The sequence below is a fragment of the Terrapene carolina genome, unplaced genomic scaffold (genome assembly GCF_002925995.2).
Source record: "Terrapene carolina triunguis isolate 2854851 unplaced genomic scaffold, T_m_triunguis-2.0 Scaffold139, whole genome shotgun sequence".
Lineage (NCBI taxonomy): Eukaryota > Metazoa > Chordata > Testudines > Emydidae > Terrapene > Terrapene triunguis.
Genome location: NW_020664490.1, coordinates 13549810 through 13570020, shown reverse-complemented (window position 1 = coordinate 13570020; position 20211 = coordinate 13549810).

Sequence of the window (20211 nt, the reverse complement as noted above, 5' to 3'; positions counted from 1 at the left end):
GAACCATCTTTAGGATGACAAATATTGCTGCATTATTATTCCACAGTGTCTAGAGGGATTCTTTTCTGGGACCTGACAGAACTTGAGCCTTCTTCAGCGGGCTTTGGATTACAGGCACAGCATGGGTTCTCTCTTGCCTTCCGTGTCTAATGAGAAAAAGTCAAAGAATTTTCAACTGTCATTTGATCTTAGTTCAGACCTAGCCCCCTTGTAAGCTCCATAACGCTATGAGATTCTACAGCTTTGTTAGACTGGCTTTATGGTGGATCAGCTGCCTCTGGAGAAGCAGCATTCAAAAACAGCAAAGCGTGTTGAAGAGACACACTGGAGGCCGCTTGGGATGCAGAGGCAATCTCAGGGAGACAACAAGAGAATTGAATTATTTCACTGCTTTCCATGTTATTCATATTAGTGACAAAATGCCGCCTTAGTCTCAACTTAGTAACGAGGAGTCCGGTGGCACCTTAAAGACTAACAGATTTATTTTATTTTATTCTGTTAGTCTTTAAGGTGCCACCGGACTCCTCGTTGTTTTTGTGGATACAGACTAACACAGCTACCCCTCTGATACTTAACTCCTTAGTAGTCAACATTGTGACTGTATCATCAGTGTGGGATCTGGAAAGAGTTTCTGAAAGGGCAACAAGCAGATGCCACACTGAGTACTGACATCATGCAAGTCTTGATTAATTAAAATAAAGGTGTAAAACAAACAATACCCCAGTATCTTAGAACAGTGGCTCCCAGCCTGGTAATGTATACCAGTACTTGTCCTTCAGTCTTTTGCAATCAGTACTCTAGGTTTCCCCTCCTCTCCTTCTTATGATGGATCTTTGTATCTAGTGTATTACTGCTACTTGCCTCTTCCTCTATAGTGCATACTCTGACTGGCAATAGACTTGGGTTTTTCCAAAGTCCAGTCCTGCCTTCATTGAAGGTCAGAGCATGCAGAGGAAACTAGGAATCTGCAATAGCAGCCCATATCAGTACCTAGCAACTACTGCATTTGGGGCTCTATAAATACCTTAGCTAGATTAAACAGAGACCTGAGTTTTCTAGAAAGGCAGAATTGCACAAAAAGGTTGAGACCCTTTGTCCTATAATACCTAGCTCACCAGTAAATCTCAAAGTGCTTTACAAAAGAGCTCATGATCATTTCATAGAGTGGGAAACTGAGGCCCACAGCAGCAAAGTGATTTAGCCACCCCACAGGCCTGTGTGGCAGAGGTGGGACTAGAACTTAGGTCTCCTGAGTTTGAGTCCAGTGCTGTACTTGGTAGGCCACACTACCTTTCTATAAGCAGAGCTGCCTATTAGTTGTATCCACTAGAGTGACTCGTGTTAAAGGAGGATATTGATAAAATAGGCATCACAGAAACCTGGTGGACTGAGGACAATCAATGGGACACAATCATTACGGGGTACAAAATATATCGGAAGGACAGAACAGGTCTGCGGGGTGGGGAGTGGCACTATATGTGAAAGAAAATGTAGACGCAAATGAAGTAAAAATCTTAAGTGATATGTTCCATAGAAATTCTATGGAGTAATTACATGCTCTAACAAAAATATAACAGTAGGGATCTATTATCGACCACCTGACCAGGACAGTGATAGTGATGATGAAATGCTAAGGGAGATTGGAGAGTGTGACAAAGTTCCTCCTCTATCTTGGTGGGTCCTGCGCTTATTGGTGGATTTTCTTGCCTCAGAGATTCACCATGTGGGTTGGGGAACAGCCCAGAGACCTTCCCCTCTGGAAGAACCCACAGTGCAGGTCAATTGGGAGGTTTGGGGGGAACCCAGGCCCGCCCTCTACTCCGGGTTCCAGCCCAGGGTCCTGTGGACTGCAGCTGTCTATAGTGCCTCCTGTAACAGCTGCATGACAGCTACAACTCCCTGGGCTACTTCCCCATGGCCTCCTCCAAACACCTTCCTTATTCTCACCACAGGACCTTCCTCCTGGTGTCTGATAACGCTTGTGCTCCTCAGTCCTCCAGCAGCACACCCTCTCACTCTCAGCTCCTTGCGCCTCTTGCTCCCAGCTCCTCACACTCACACCACAAACTGAAGTGAGCTCCTTTTAAAACCCAGGTGCCCTGATTAGCCTGCCTTAATTGATTCTAGCAGCTTCTTCTTAATTGGCTCCGGGTGTCCTAATTAGCCTGCCTGCCTTAACTGGTTCTAGCAGGTTCCTGATTACTCTAGTGCAGCCCCTGCTCTGGTCACTCAGGGAACAGAAAACTACTCATCCAGTGACCAGTATATTTGCCCTCTACCAGACTCCTGTACCCCACTGGTCTGGGTCTGTCACAAGACGCTATCAAAATAAAGAACTCAATAATAGCGGGGGATTTCAATTATCCCCATATTGACTGGGAACATGTCACCTCAGGACGAAATGCAGAGAAAAAATTTCTCGATACTTTAATGACTGCTTCTTGGAGCAGCTGGTACAGGAACCCACAAGGGGAGAGGCAATTCTCGATTTAGTCCTGAGTGGAGCACAGGATCTGGTCCAAGAGGTAACTATAACAGGACTGCTTGGAAATAGTGACCATAATATAATAACTTTTAACATTCCTGTGGTGGAAAGAACACCTCAACAGCCCAACACTGTGGCATTTAACTTCAGAAAGGGGAACTATGCAAAAATGAGGGGGTTAGTTAAACAGAAATTAAAAGGTACAGTGACTGGAGTGAAATCCCTGCAAGCTGCATGGACACTTTTCAAAGATGCCATAACAGGGGCCCAACTTAAATGTATACCTCAAATTAAAAAACACAGTAAAGGAACTAAAAAAGAGCCACCGTGGCTTAACAACCATGTAAAACAAGCAGTGGAAGATAAAAAGGCATCTTTTAAAAAGTGGAAGTCAAATCCTAGTGAGGTAAATAGAAAGGAGCATAAACACTGCCAAATTAAGTGTAAAAATGTAGTAAGAAAAGCCAAAAAGGAGTTTGAAGAACAGCTAGCCAAAAACTCAAAAGGTAATAACAAAATGTTTTTTAAGTACATCAGAAGCAGGAAGCCTGCTAAACAACCAGTGGGGCCCCTGGCCGATCGAGATACAAAGGGAGCACTTAAAGATGATAAAGTCATTGTGGAGAAACTAAATGAATTCTTTGCTTCAGTCTTCATGGCTGAGATGTTAGGGAGATTTCCAAACCTGAGCCGGCTTTTGTAGGTGACAAATCTGAGGAATTGTCACAGATTGAGGTGTCACTGGAGGAGGTTTCCTAATTAATTGATAAACTTAACATTAACAAATCACCGGGACCAGATGGCATTCACCCAAGAGTTCTGAAAGAACTCAAATGTGAAATTGCGGAACTACTAACTATGGTTTGTAACCTGTCCTTTAAATCGGTTTCTGTACCCAATGACTGGAAGATAGCTAATGTAACACCAATATTTAAAAAAGGCTCTAGAGGTGATCCCGGCAATTACAGACCGGTAAGTCTAAAGTCAGTGCCGGGCAAATTAGTTGAAACAATAGTAAAGAATAAAATTGTCAGACACATAGAAGAACATAAATTGTTGGGCAAAAGTCAACATGGTTTCTGTAAAAGGAAATAATGTCTTACTAATCTATTAGAGTTCTTTGAAGGGGTCAACAAACATGTGGACAAGGGGGATCCAGTGGACATAGTGTACTTAGATTTCCAGAAAGCCTTTGACAAGGTCGCTCACCAAAGGCTCTTACATAAATTAAGTTGTCATGGGATAAGAGGGAAGATCCTTTCATGGATTGAAAACTGGTTAAAAGAAAGGGAACAAAGGGTAGGAATAAATGGTAAATTTTCAGAATGGAGAGGGGTAACTAGTGGTGTTCCCCAAGGATCAGTCCTAGGACCAATCCTATTCAATTTATTCATAAATAATCTGGAGAAAGGGGTAAAAAGTGAGGTGGCAAAGTTTGCAGATGATACTAAACTGCTCAAGATAGTTAAGACCAAAGCAGACTGTGAAGAGCTTCAAAAAGATCTCACAAAACTAAGTGATTGTGCAACAAAATGGCAAATGAAATTTAATGTGGATAAATGTAAAATAATGCACATTGGGAAAAATAACCCCAACTATACATACAATATGATGGGGGCTAATTTAGCTACAACTAATCAGGAAAAAGATCTTGGAGTTATCGTGGATAGTTCTCTGAAGACGTCCATGCAGTGTGCAGCGGCGGTCAAAAAAGCAAACAGGATGTTAGGAATCATTAAAAAGGGAATAGAGAATAAGACAGAGAATATCTTATTGCCCTTATATAAATCCATGGTACGCCCACATCTTGAATACTGCATACAGATGTGGTCTCCTCATCTCAAAAAAGATATACTGGCACTAGAAAAAGTTCAGAAAAGGGCAACTAAAATGATTAGGGGTTTGGAACAGGTCCCATACGAGGAGAGATTAAAGAAGCTAGGACTTTTCAGCTTGGAAAAGAGGAGACTAAGTGGGGATATGATAGAGGTATATAAAATCATGAATGATATAGAGAAAGTGAATAAGGAAAAGTTATTTACTTGTTCCCATAATATATTCTTGTCTGAATTTGGAAATTGCCTTTCAGATGGTGTCTGACACCAATTGACTGCCTAAGTGCATTTGCTATGGGAGGTGTGGCTGGTTCTGACAATCCTCCACAAAACACAACTATTGAATATATTATATTCTCTGGAAAATTAGTGTACTTGTTTTATTCTTTTAATTTTCTCTTCGCTCCATCTCCTTTCATTTGAAATCATGGACGTTAAAGCAGTGATGTACTGACAATAGTTTAAAAATACAAAAAATTCCCACCTCAGCTTGTGACACAGCCCAGCTGCCAAAGTTGCTTGTACTGCAGAGAAGTGAGATGCTATTTTTATGATTTCCCATTTAAACAAAAACACTTCCCGTAATAAAGTGGGAGTCAACACCACTTGGCAAATACATTTATTTTAAGTGCACTTAGCTGGAAATACTGACAAACCCTGTTCCTGAAAAATAAACTGAGTAGTTATATGATGATCAACTTGCATAAGCTCAGCTTGTGGGTCTGCATCTGTAATGAGAACTTTTGCAGGATGGCCAGGACACAATTTGATAGGTGCAAACTGATCCAGGCAATATCTAGTCTCTGGTTCTCCCCTGAAACCATTTTCTAGTACCCCACACCCAGTTCAAATCTGCCCACATCTCCCATCCATTAATACTCTGTGCAACTTCTTATTAACTTTTCCAGCCCTCACTCACTCCCCCTAATCCAATTAATTCAATTCTGTCTCCTCCCTCCTTCCAATTTTTCTCTATTCGTTCTCCCAAGCAATTAATCAGTTCTGTGCCCACCCCTCCCCTTAATCAATTCAGTTCTGCCCCTGACCAATACATTTGTTCTGACTGCCAATGTCATTTCAATTATGTTCCCTTCCCATCAATTCTACCACTCTCCCGCAGTGCATTTATTAGGCACATAGGAACTGCAATGCCAATCACACCAGTGGCCCATCTAATTCCAGTAGCCTGTCTCTGACAATCCCCAGTATCAGATGTTAGAGAAAGATTCTTCCGAACCCCAGCCTGTGGCTTGGATAGCTTATGCCTTGAAACAAGGGGGGTGATGTCCCTTGGGACCGCTCTCATTCTAGAGCTCACTATGACCTCTGAATTCTAGCCCTCTGAGCAGAGCTCATTATTGACTGAAATCTTCCAGCAGGAGGGAAAAGATGTATCGCTCACTGCCTGAAGGGTCGCCAGCAAATCCTATGTACAACAAGCAGCCCCTGAATCACTAGGGCTGGCCCCTCATCTCCTTTCCTTGTGGCTCCCTGAGCTGCTTCATCTGTTCAGTACACAAACATTGAGTTGATGAGGGGGAGGAAGTAGTTGTCATACGGTTTCAATTTAGTTTTTATTTGACTTCCTGTAGTGCTGGGTCTTGGATCTCTGCCAAAACCACAGAGCTTAATTTCCCACCTTTGTATTTCTCTCCTCTCAGGATCTTCCCATCTGCTGCATTTCATCTGCATAGGTAAAGTTATGTTTGCCAGTTCTTTACTTCCAAAAACACTGCCGTTTCTCCAGACTTCTTTGATTTCAGGTGCTGTGAATATTGACTCATGCTCCCCCTGGCCACGTCAATCTGATTCCAAAGTTGTCTCCATGCTCCACTCTTTGCAGTTTTGTAGCAGTGACTTTACATCTGAATAGTTAAGGGTCTGTTAATATTTCCACCATAAGCTCCTAGTTTTATACTCAGTAAAGGCACTCATCAGCGCTTGGTTTTTCTATAAAGGAGGACTGATATAAAAAATTCAGCAGCTGCTTTTATGTATTTTTATGTACTGCACCCAGAGAGAGAAAACAGTGCTGAGCTCTCTAATGCCAATGAGTTCAATTTAATTACTCGATCTATTTTTTCCATTTTATATTCAATTTCAATATCCACAAGTAAAAGATAGCAGCCACAAAACCCTGTACCCTATTTATTGGGGTTTATACGGCAGCCTCAAAAATGTGTCCATGGAATTAAGGAAGGGAACATAGGCTGATTATCAGATCAGGAAATAGGTTCTGATAGTGAGCTCTATCAGTCTGCAGTATATTTTCTCAAGGGAAGTGGTAGAAACCCCATTGTTGATGTATTTAAAATTGGACTGGGGGAAACACTAGGATACCTGACCAACAGTTATAGGTCTAAATTGTGACTAACTTCGGTAATACCCCCTGCTAGTCCCCTGGGCAGCTATATTTGGGATCCCCAGGACTGAGTCTGAGAAAGGGGGAGAGAGCAAGGGCTGTGCACCCAATATTCCTCACTGCTATAAAGTGGATGGGGAATGGGCAGAGATGGATGGGGCCATGGTTCTACTACCCATCCCCCGTCAGGACACCAGCCAGCAGAGGTGAGCCAGCACAAGCGGGGAAGTTAGCAGCATTCCAGGATCCTTTACAGGATGTAAAAGAAAGTCACAATTTATTTCCCCCAAGAAGCACAGGGGAAACAGTGTTCTAGCCTCTTCCTGGGACTTCTCCAGGGGCTGGAAAGACGCTGTCCGGCCCATAGGCCACCCGGAGGTCAATCTGAAACAGGTCAGTTGTTGGGGAGATGGCAGTACGCCAAACTCTCTGACCCTTGCGGTACTGGTATAAACTAGTGAAATTGCACCCCAGGGCAATGACAGACCCAGCACTTCTTGGAGTTAACTCTATAGATGTACAGTAGGCAATGAACCTGAACAGCCAACAGATGGACTAGATGTCCTAACAACATGTCTAGGGTCAAGGGGTACTGCATGGTGCCTTTCAAAAGTCCCAGTTCCCCAGAGCCAATGGCTTATTGGGTTGACATGATTAAGGCAAGTCAGTTTCATAGCCAAGGGAGTGATGTGGACAGCATCATATCCAATTGCCTTTGACTGCCCTAATCTGATGGCTCAGGGACCTAATTTGCAGCTGGGTGAAGTGTAAGTGGCCGTTCAAGGTATGTCTACAATGCAATGTGAGACCAGGGTTCAAACTCAGGCCCCAGCCTAAGTCCCCTTCCATTTATGAACAAATTGTGCTAACTTAGATCTTGGACCCAGAGTCCCAGGACCCCTCGGGGATGGATTAGCCCAGCCTGAGTCAATCCAAGACCCATGGTTCAAGTCCTATTGCTTTTGCAATGTAGATGCAGCCCCCACTGGACCCGTACACTGGAGTCTGCCAAAAGTATGGCACAGGCTGACTTTCTTTGTCCTCTGGACAGAGGTTTTCCCGCCCTGCACCATGAACAAAGGGCTAGAGCATCCACATTTTGGTAAGGTGTTTAGGAAATCTGGCATACAGGTGGTTGGACTCAGGCCCACATAATGCAGTATAAATGCTAGAGCCCCAGAATTCAACAATTGCTAACCTGGGGCTGTAAACAAGCATAGATGCTGAAGCCCTAGATTAACGAACCAAGTAGCTGTTAACTCAAGGTCTACTAACCCTGGGCTTATATTGCAGTGTAGACATACTGAGCATGAGACTCAAACCCATGACCTTCAAAATTGAAGTGAGGGAACCTTAACCATTCAGCCCCCCCTTTAACTAGAAACCTTAGCTGTATCTTATTTAAGGAATCAAAACCTTGTGTGCTTCGGAAGACCAATTAAAACCCTTCCTCTCGGAAGCCAGATAGGCCACATCCTGCTCACCTATTCCTCTGTCACGTCTTGGACTGGTTTTTGCATATCCTTATGGTTCAATCTCTCTCCCAGAATGTGATTTAGGAGGACTCCAGCAGGCCCTGAATACTGGTGGTGAGGTTTAGTGTTACCTGTGCCAAATGTCTCTCCTGTTCTTTAGTCACCACACTGCATTTCAAGTACATAAAAGGTTGTTACAAGGAGGAGGGAGAAAAATTGTTCTTCTTAACCTTGGAGGATAATACAAGAAGAAATGGGGTTAAATTGCAGCAAGGGAGGTTTAGGTAGGACATTAGGAAAAACGTCCTGTCAGTGGTTAAGCACTGGAACAAATTGCCTAAGGAGGTTGTGGAATCTCCATCATTGGGGATTTTTAAGAACAGGTTGGACAAACACCTGTCAGGGATGGTTCAGTTAATACTTAGTCCTGCCTTGAGTGCAGGAGACTGGACTAGATGACCTCTCGAGGTCCCTTCCGATTCTATTATTCACATGAAGTTTTATACATCACTTTTAATCCTGCATGGTCTAGGCATGACTTATTTGACTTGCATTTTGCTTCTCTATTGTCCCATGTCTCACTTGCTGCTCTTCGGGTACAGGCTTATCAACTGTACCTAAATACAGATTGGACACAGCAGGCACCAGAGCTTTTGTTAATTGTGCCCCGAGGCTAGGGAATTCTCTGTCAGCAGATCACCCAGCTGAAAACAGGCTGCAGCATTTCTCACTGCTGAAGCATTTCACTCAGCCTGTTTGGCTTTTCTGAACTTTTTATCTTCCTTTATAACAGGGCCTTCTCCAGCTGGATAGATGGGTTGTTAGTATGGCGGATCAATGTTTGCCTGCCTTCCCCACTGTTAATTAGCAAAATGATTCTGAAAAAAATAAGATTCCATTCCTCCCATCTACATTATCCATTTAAGGCCACATCTATACTTAGAATTAACTTTGATTCATCCATCAATGGCAGCTATTTCATGCAACCTGGTCTATCCTGCTTTTAAGGAGAGCTAAATTTAACCAATGCAAATTAGGGCTTTCTTTGTCAACACTTGGGGTTGGATTAGTGCAGCTATGCTGTCTGATGGCCACTACTAGCTGACTCCCAAACACAGATAAGGTCTTAGAATCAAACCCAAACTGACATGTTTAATTAACTCTTTATTTTCATTATTTATCATGTATTTACATGTTTATCATGTGACTCTTCATTTCTGGGGTCTGGTCAGGATCAGTGCCAACATACCACACTTCTGAAGAGCAAACATAAGAACGGCCAGAGTGGTCAGACCAAAGGCCCATCTAGCCCAGTATTCTCTCTTCTGACAGTGGCCAATGTCAGGTGCCCCAGAGGGAATGAACAGAACAGGTAATCATCAAGTGATCCATCCCGTGGCCCATTCCCAGCTTCTGCCAAACAGAGGCAAACGTTGGGATATGTATTAGCCCAGACTGCATCCAGTGGGTATGTTGCTATCTGCTTGGGTAAGAATACCTCCAATCATCTTCACTGCTGTGTGATCAGTCTTTTGAGCAGGCATAGGCCAACAAAGCGCAATGTGATCCATCTGCTAGGAAACTAGATCTGTTGGTCTTTTCCTCTTGCTCAGAAGGGATATTGGCATCCAGAGGGGAAAGGTACTGGGAGGTGATTGGTGAGGACAGGGTAACACAGAGGCAGGTTAGCTGGGGACCCTGGACGGAGGCCATTTTCAGAGTGCTATTGTGTCTAACCAGGTGCTAGAGCCTTAGGGCCTAGCAGCTGAAGTGCCTAGAGCATTTGCCTGAGTGGTGGTCACATAACACACTACCAAGGACTATTTCAGGACACAATTTTGTATAGCGCAGCACTCCAGTAACCTCACAAAGGGTGTGACGATTACACCTTCCAACTGCACACCCTTCAAATTGCACAGGCTGAGCATTGTGCTGTGGGATCAATATTCTCTGTGTATTTCTCAAGGAAGAAGTGTAAATGTCAGTGCCGTGCCAAGGGTGTTCCAGGCCCAGGTCCTTCCTCCCCGGCCGCAAAAAACCCAGACACTGACCACAAAGTACTTTTACAATGGGACCTTCCTAGTCTTCTCTGAAGCAAACTCATTAATTAGCTCATCTCAGGCTGCCTTGTTTTCAAGTCCTCTGTAGAAATAATTGCCAGATAAGAACGGCCATACTGGTCAGACCAAAGGTCCATCTAGCCCAGTTTCCTGCCTTCCAACAGTGGCCAATGCTAGGTGCATCAGAGGGAATGAACAGAACAGGCAATCATCAAGTGATCCATCCCCTGTCACCCATTCCCAGCTTCTGGCAAACACATACCTAAGAACATCCGGGGGCAAGAAATGGTAAGTCTTGATTAATTTTAGCTTGCTGAAATGCCTCTAATTAGCAGTCCTGGTTACATGAAGACAACAAAAATATGTAGCCCTGTTTCCGTGTTGGGGAAACTCGCATTTAAAGATATTTTGTGAATGTGGCTAAGGAAATCAATGGGCACCTTCTTTCCAAGTCATCCCAAAAGATTCTCTTGCAAAAACTGGTGAAGAGCTCAATCTCATTCTGAAAACTCTTGGCATTTAAATACTCAGGGTAGCTACTTGCAGGGAGGGATGGGGTGGAATGGTGCAGGGCAGGAAGCAGAGGTGAAAGGAGCGCAGAGGCAGCAGACTTGGAACAGGTCCCATGGACTCAGAGACCACCCCATCCCCACTGTCACTGCACCCCCAGCCCCAGAGAGACATGACACCCTATTGAATCTTACTGGACCTCCCCGCCAACAGCTGCAGGGAGACCCCAACCCCACTGAATCACCAGCCTGTAATCCCAGAGAGACCCCCACTCTGAGAGACCCTCCTCTCATCCCACTGAATCTCACAATGACATCTACAAAGAATGAAACGTGGCCCAAATGCTCCATTTGGAGCACTAAGCAGGGCCTTGAATGCACTGTTTGGGGGACTTAATGGAGAAGATTAAGGCCCCCAACAGAAGAAAAGAGGGAGAAGTAAAAAACAAAACCAAAAAACTTTACAGAGGCCTGGGACCGGTTCCACTGGAACCATTTGAAACCTCCTTCACATGGCCTCAGATGTGATGCAATAATAACTCAGGGCCTGATCCCTATCCCAGTGAAGTCAATAGAAATCTTTCATTTGGTCTTATTGGGCTTTGGATAAGACCCTCAGTGAGAGAAATGCAATCCTACAGTTTCCTGCTGGGACGGAGGGCAGCAGCCTGGCACATAACTGGCACACACAGGACAAAGTGCAACAGTGGTAGGGGAGGAAAATTTGGGTGAACGCCAGAGTAAGCCACTCTAGAAAGTATCATGGGATCTTTAATATCCATGTGGAGATGAGAGGACCCCATGCTTTCATTCAAAAGACCCATACACAGTAAATTGCATAGATTTAATTTATCAACCTCAGAAGGATGAAGGGGTGGGTCTATAGAGCAGGGATTTGGGTTGTGGTATCAGGAAGTCTAGGTATTTCTAACTTCAAAGAGATGTGCAGTCCAGTGATCTAAGCATGAGACTAGGACGCAGATGCTCCTGACTTCCAATGTCAGCTTTAATATTTACTCTGCTTTAGTGCAAAGTTCTGGGTTAATCACCATCCTGCAGTTTTCCTATTTGAAAACTAGAAATAATATTATTCACCTGTCACCTACGGGCATTCTGAGGATTCATAAAGATTTGTACGGAGCTTTAAAAGGTAAAAAGGCCTATATAGGGGCTAAGTATCATTTTTTAAACCTGATGGTTAAACCACGATGCTGTCCCTCTCCATGTGTCCTTGTTTTAGCTCAGCGTTACCCGCTTTGCAACAGGCCAGTATTTCGGCTCTGGAATTAGGGCTTGCCAAAAGGAAGAATTTTTGGTCACAAAATATTTAGTGAAAATTTCCCCCCCATTTTTCCATAAGAATATTTTTCAATAAATATTTTCTGATCACTTCTATTTGGAATCTATCTGCCAGAATCAGCAAAGGGAGCACACATTCATTTCCACTGGGGCTCTACCTCTCCTCATGCCACGGAGACATTCATTTCCACTGGGGCTCTACCTCTCCTCATGCCACGGAGACTGATTGTATTGCACTTCTGCAATAGTTGCTGCTCCAGCTAGCCAGAAACATTTGATTGTTCAACAAGACTGAAAACTTACATTTTAGATTGCAAGGTCCTCTGGGCATGAACCATGAAGGTTTGGGAAGCTAAGTAATAGACAGTGGGGTTTTATTTTTATTTTTTTGCATGCATGGAGATAAATTTGGGATTGTGGAATGAGCACATTATCTGGATGTTTCTGCTAAAATAATCAGCAATGAAAGAGTTAAAGTGGAAAGTAAAGTTACCCTCTTTAGGCTTCAAAGTTACAATCCCTTTGATAGGACTATGGCAGGTCAAACCCCAAAGAGCTATTGTTTCAGGCTCCACGCAGACTCAGGCGTACAACACTATCAGTTACACTCAGTTTATGTTTTTCTAGGTTTTCTTCACAATTGTAAGAAATAGAAATGTACCTTTTTGAAAAATGAAAGTTCAATTCTGGAAGGAAATTCTTCAGATGGGCTGGTGGCAATTCTACAAGGGTGGAATTGTGGAATTCCTGGGGCTGCTTCTTTACGGTGAACTCTTTGGCATTTAGAATATAGAATATCAGGGTTGGAAGGGACCTCAGGAGGTCATCTAGTCCAACCCCCTGTGCAAAGCAGGACCAATCCCCAGACAGATTTTTTTACCCCAGTTCTCTAAATGCCCCTCTTAAGGGCTGAACTCACAACCCTGGGGTCAGTAGGCCAATGCTCAAACCACTGAGCTATCTCCTTTGACAGAAGATGGAAACTGATTATATAGATTTTATAAATCTATTTTATAAATCACAATGGGACCACAATCCTGATTGGAGCCTTTGGGTGCCATAATAAACAACTAATAATAATAATGATAATAGCAATAATTAATAATGTATGGTTGCAACTACAGATGGAAAGAAGAATGCATTAATTCAAGTCTATCTCCCTGCAAGTGTCTGCTAAATGTTTTTTTTTTTAAACTTACAAACATTTTAATGTAATAGAGTTGCAGATCATAATCTCCATGCTTTTTTGCTTTGGAAATAGCAAGGAAGTTTTTCAGAAGTTCTCAAAGCTTTTAAAACAGATAAGGGTCACAGGTTTTCCTCATATCCATCAGAGCCCCAAGCTATTACACTACTGGTTCTACAAATGCAAAGAGGTATCCAGATTTTTATTCTTCATCTCAATGACTAAATACATTAACGCATTATTCTACAGTGGAAGGAGCTTCATGTCAATGTATCATATTAGAAATCTTACAGTAGGAGTGTCTGTTCCCTGAGGTTTCAGACATTTATTCCACGTTTAGAGTTCTGCTGGCCTAAATGATGTAAAATATTGATGGAAGCATAGGTTGTACTTTCCTGTGGAAACTGTACTTTATGACACTCTCCTTTATAGACAGCCACAGAGATAAGCATAACAGTAATATGACAGGAAGTGATCAGAACAAAGCATAGATTATTGTGTATCTACATTCTTAACCAGTGCTCCCAAAAATCTGTCCAAAACTATTTCACATATAAAGTGCTTACACTTTATTTCTTTTTTTTAAATTTGTGATTTTTTTGTTAATTTTTCTAAATACAACAAATATACCAAAATACCAGACTCATAGTAATACACAAAGTAAATAAAGAGGGTAAATAAAGTAAATAAAGGGAATGGAGGGGAAGCTACATATCTAGTTTCAGGGTCTATATTAATCATAGACGTTGGAAAAGTCAGTCCAAATTGCTTTGAGTTTTTCAGGCATTCCCTTTCTGCAGAATGGCAATTGTTTGTTAGCTGCAAGGTCAGCTATATCACTGAGCCAGGCATCAATATTTGGTGGGGACTGACTTTTCCATTTTTGAAGAACAATTCTTTAGTGACCAAAGCTGCACACTGGAACCTCACTGCCTTGTTACCAGGTGTAGACGAGCGCTTCCTTGCTCGCTGTACAAATTAGCCGGAGACCTCTTATTTTGCAACCCAGTTCCCGTTTATTTCCCTGTGTTCATTCCGACCCTCTATATACAACTCTATGTACAATATCAGTCGGGTAGCCCCTTAGGGAACAGCTTGCTCTTACAGCAGCTGGGAGCAACAGGCCCTCACTCCTCACTTTCCTGTTCCCCCTCCTACTTCCTTCCTGCTAGCTTTATAGGCCTTCCTCTCAGCAGGCTCCCAGGTGATTGCTCTCAGGCTCCTTTAATGAGCCACACCCTGCCAGCTCCAGCCAGTTCCCTTTTATGGGAGCTATGCTAGCAGGTTCTGAGCTAACAGGGGCTGGTTCAGTGCCTCTTAGGCCAGCACCCTGTTACACCAGGTCATTTCCAGGTATCAGGAATATATCCAAGAATCAAACTTAAGGGGGAGGTCTCCAGTTTTGCATCCAATATCAAATTGGTCCTTTCGCCTACCTCATACCAGAAATTCTTGATACGGAGCGCTCCCAAAGCAAGGGTGTTATGTTTCCAACAGTGGTCAACATTTATGAGGCCCATTGCCATTAGCCTCTGTGGGGATCAGTATACTCAGAAAAGTGTCTTTTGATGAATAAGATGAAGTCTCAGGTCTATAGTTGGTTTTTTAACATTAGATACAATGGTTTTCCATTGGGTCAGAGATAGTTGGGTATCCAAATCTCTATTCCAAGCAACTCTCAAATTATCAATCTTTGGCAGAGTTTTTTGGGCCATAAAATTGTAAAAAGATGCCACTGGTCAAGTAAATCCAGGAAGTCTCCTCCAAAATAACACAAATTCTGGAGGTTCTGGAGTTCCCAGTGCATCCAGTCCAAATACATTCATAAGTAAATGCTTTAACTAGAGCTATTTCCATGCTCTGGTGCAGGACAAGCCAAATGGTTGCTGAAGATCTACAAATGGTTTAAATTGACCATTGTTAGTTAGCTGTGACAGCTATGATAATTCCTCTGTCCATCCAATCCTTCCACATCAAGGTTTTGCCACCGATTTTGAAGATGAGATTGCTCCATAGGACCACTGTTACATGGAAGAATGGATGAAAACAGAACTTTCTAGCCAAGTCTGACCAAACTTGCCTCACAGCTGTTATTGTGGGAGTTCTGGAGCCATCAAATCTATAATAATTGGATCCTATAATACCTGAAAGTGGGGGGAGGGCATACCAATTCTCATTCAGTCTGAACCCAAGGTGGGGTCTGTGTGGTCATATCTAACAGTCACAAGGATGCCAGGCTTAACAGAGGAAATATGATAATTTTCCAAGTTGTGAAAACAAAATTCTCCCAGAGACAGGGGAAGCTGTAATTTGTTCAAAACCAGTCTAGGTTTCTTACCTGTAACCCAAAGGAATATTCTGAAAATATTATTGAATTTCTTACAGTAAGCTGGAGGAATAGAAATAGGGAGAGTCCTCAAACATGCGAAATTCTGGGAAAGCCATTCATTTTCAGTATATTAATTTTACTCCACAAACTGAGGGTTAATGAGCTCCATCTCTCCAAATCGTTAGCCACTTGGACAGTAATTGGTTCCATATTTATCTCAGGGTTGTTCTGAATGTTTTTGGGAATCAGTATTCCTAAATATTTCATATAAAAGGATTGCCATTGAAAGACCCAGTTTGAGAAAAGGCCTTGGTGGGCATATTTGTTAATGCATAAGATTTCTTATTTACCCCTGTGATGCTAGTAAATCAGGTGCCAGCTCTTGCCAAGTCTGTAGGTGTCAGCTGAGCACTGACAAACTCATACCTGGAAACGAAACTAGCTCACCTGTATGTTCGTGATGTTCAAAATAGGTATTAGTCTTATAAGAATGGATTTAGTGGTTAGACTCTATGAAATGCTTGTAAATTGCTGCATGCATTAATCTCACTTGTAATGTCTGTATTCCATGCTATAAGGAAATATGTAAGTTTTGCTTTATAACTTTGAAAATGTTTGCTCTCAAGTTGTGAACCCAGGCATGAGAATTGTCTCCCCTGCCCATTCAAGAGGCCTATCAGGATTAAACTGGCCATTAGGGACATCACGATAGAAAGGAGTGGTGAATGGCCCTATCACATCTTGGAAATGCTGAGTGTAAGGGAGCTCATCTCTTGGACTGGAAGGCCTAATATAGAAAATAAAACATAGGTCACAAGAAACTTTTTAATCTTTTTGCTGTTTAAACTCTCACTGGAACAGAGACACTAAACTAAGACAGAGCTCATCAGGGGTTACCCCTCGGTCCACCCTGAAAGGCATTGAGTTGACAGATTACTACATCTCTGTCATCTTTAGGATCCATAGATGGTAACTCATGTGTGGGCACATGCTTGCTTGCTTTAACCTGTAATAGCTCTCTCTTTTTTTGTAGTTAATAAACCTTTAGTTAGTTTATCACAGGACTGATGTGAGAGCTGAGATACAAATTGATTTGAGGTATGTGATTGGTCCCTTGAAACTGGAAGTATCCTGAATATTTTGTGATCTTCAGTATAGGTGACCACCTATATCACTATCTTGCCTGGGTGGCAAGAAAGACTGGAGAGCCTAAAGGGACTGTCTGCGACTCCATGGTAAGACTGGTATAGTGATCCATGAGTTCACATTTGTTAGTGAGTTGGTGAAATCTAATTATAGAACATACCACCAATTTGGGGAGTCTGCCCAGTTTTCTGATAGGCACTCATAGTCGTGAGCCACTCCAGACAGTGCAACAACCCCAATTAACTGTATATCCTGACAGGAGTCCAAACTTATTAATAGTGGTTAGAAGGTTAGGAATGGTAACCTCCTGCTTAGAATCAAATACAAGAGCATCATCCGTGTGGAGTATAATTTTGTGTTCTGTTTGTCCCACTCTGATACCATGAATATGTTGATTTAGCAATGGCTAAAGGTTCTAGAGCTAAATCAAACAGAATAGGAGAAAGGGGGAAGCCCTGCCTCGTACCTCTCTATAATGGAAATGGGGTGGAAATAATACCATCGGTAACTACCCTGGAAATCAGGGTAGAGTATAGAAATTTAATCCAAGCAATAAATTGTTTACCAAATCCAAATTTTGCCAACACATGAAAAAGATAGTCCCAGACTACACAATCAAAGGCCTTCTCAGCTTCTTAAGAAATGACAGGTAAGGGTTCTTTAGAATCTCTTGAAACAATAATATCAATCAGTTGATGCAAATTATCTGAGCTACGTCTATTACGAAGGAAGCCGACTTAGCTTATGTGTATAATGTGTGAGAGAACTTTGTCCAGTCACAAAGCAAGAGCTTTAGCTAAAATCCTAGCATCACAATTGATTCAAGAAATTGGCTTGAAATTACTTCATAATCCAAGGTCTTTCCCAGGTTTAGAAATAATTGAAATTACAGCTTCTCTTAGAGCAGGCAGGAGAGTTTGCTCATTCTTTAACATATTCAACATCAATGAACATATTTGATAATCTAGGTGTTAAAGTTTCAGAGAACTCTTTGTAAAATTCAGTTGGGAACCTGTCTGCGCATGGAGTCTTTCTGACCTTCATTTCTTTTATAGCCTGAGTCAGTTCCGTGATTTCTACAGGAGTATCTAAAAGTTCCTTCTGGCTGTCAGAGATCTGGGGCAGAGACAATCCACTAAAAACGTTATCTAGGGCATCTTTACTGATTTCCTCTTCTGCTAAATATAGTTTTGAATAAAACTACCGTTTATTTCCTTTTAAACAGTGACTGTCTGTCTTTCTTCCCCCAGTGAAACTTTTCCAAAACTTGTTTTTGATGTGTACCAAGGTCCATTTCTTTCTTCTCTGACTGAGGTTCTTTTCTAAAGGGAAAGTCAAATCAACATCCATTTGTCACATGGATTCTACAAATAGTCACCAGGGAAATGCTAATAAATTCAGTCAACTGCATCTTTCAAAGAGCTTGGAAAATTGCTATGCTTTTGCCTCTCCTACCAAATGTTGCATCCTTTTTCAGGATCACAGATTGTTTATAGTGGGAGGCATCTAACCAGTTTCCAAAGGAAAATGTTCAGGGATTTTCCCCAATAATTTACCACTTTCTTTCAAATTACCAGAAATGTTGGTTTCAGGATTATCTTTAATTGGAAATAAATTATGAAGAGTCAAATCCAAAGTCTTGATTAAACAAAAACAATTGTGTCATTTGCTATAGATGTGCATTTACTTTGCATTTTTTAAATCTTCTGCAGAATTTGTGGAGTGTTTACCTGAATTTCTGATCACTGTTACTCAACGTGCCCTTTGTCTTAATGAACAACTGCTGTACATTTTCTCTATATGTTTCTCTACAATTCAAAGAACTTCAACATTTTTATTATCAAAGAGCTGATACCCACTAGTTCCAAAAGAATCCCCAGCAAATACTTTGACAGAGGTCAGGCAAATAAAAGTGGGACCTCTATGATTGGAAGCTGAATTCTGATGCTGTAGAACAGTCTAATGAGTGCATATAGTTAGAGCATGCTAGAGGGAATGGTTCCATGATCTAAGCATCTGATTTGAATAACCCTTTTGACCTTCAAAACTTTATTACAAGCACGTACTAACCAATCCTCACAACAGCCCTGTGCAGTAGAGGACTATTATTGTTTCCATTGTACAGGTAGGAAAACTGAGGTAGAGAGGGGTAGTGACAGTGGATGTCACTTTTAAAGCCAGGACTAGAACTCAGAAGCTTAGTCTTCATAATCCATGCTCACAACACACTAGACCATACGCTCTCTGACACTTTCCATTCCTAGCCCTCCTGGAAAATCCTGGCAGGCTTGCAACAGCCTTTCATCCTTCTGGGGCAGATACAGTCAATTCCATGTAATTTCCTGTGTGGAGGTCTTTCAGATAAGCAGCTTAAAAAACAAATTCTTGTATGGCCAAGCAAGATAATGACACTTTTCATAAATATAAAGGTTTGTCTTGATGTCCTTGGCCAAATTTCCCATTACCCACAGTTATGGGCTGCATGCTGTGCCAGATGTCTGTTTAGCTACTACTGACCTCCACACTTCAGTGCTGCTGAGTATTTATGGCCTATAGGAACATGGGAATTGCCAGACTGGCTCAGATCCAAGGTCAGTCTAGTCCACTGTATCTGACAGTGGCCAGCACCAGATGCTTCAAAGGCAGGTGTAAGAAGCCTGCCACAGGCAGATGTGGGATGATCTTCCCGCCCACAACATTAGGTCTTATACTGATCTCTAATAGTTAGAGATTGGTTTACGCCCTGAAGCATGAGGTTTAATATCCCTTCCAAAATTTTGTCAGCATTCACTATTATAACACGGAATCGTTTTGATACCCATATCAGTGTCCAGTGCCTTTTTGAATCTTCTTAAGTTCTCGTGCTCAGTGATTTTCTCTGGCAGTGAGTCTAATAAAAGGAAATTCTTCCACCTGTAATCAGTTTTGAATACCACCTTTTAATTTAATGGAATATCCTTGTGTTATGAGGCGGGGAGAATAGAAGCTCCTGATCTACCTTTTCTAGACCATTCATTTTATGTATTTGTATCATGTCCCCTTTTAATTTGTCTCCTTTCTAAGGTGAACAATCCCAATCTTTTCAATCGCTATTCATCTGAGAATTTTTCTGGGGCTTTCTTTGATCATTTTGCTGCTTTTCTCTGAATCCCTTCTAGTTCAGCAATAGCCTTTTTTGAGATCAGGTGACCAATGCACACAATATTCCAGATGAGGTCACATTATTGATTTATATAAAGGCATTATAATATTTTTGGTATTATTCTCTGTCTCATTCCTTATGCACCCTTATATCTTGTTCCTAGGCTCTCTTTTGACTGCACCTTTGATCCAAGACAATACTTTGCCTTTCAAGCACTGATTACAGGTATTTAGCTTTTTTAGTAGCTACTTGTGCATGACCATGTTGAAAGCCTTTTGGAAGTCTTAATATTTTATGTCAACTGGTTCTCCTATATCCACTACTTTACTAACATGTTGTGACGATGCAGTTCTGGCGGAACCCAACTGAGAGTGCCAACTCAG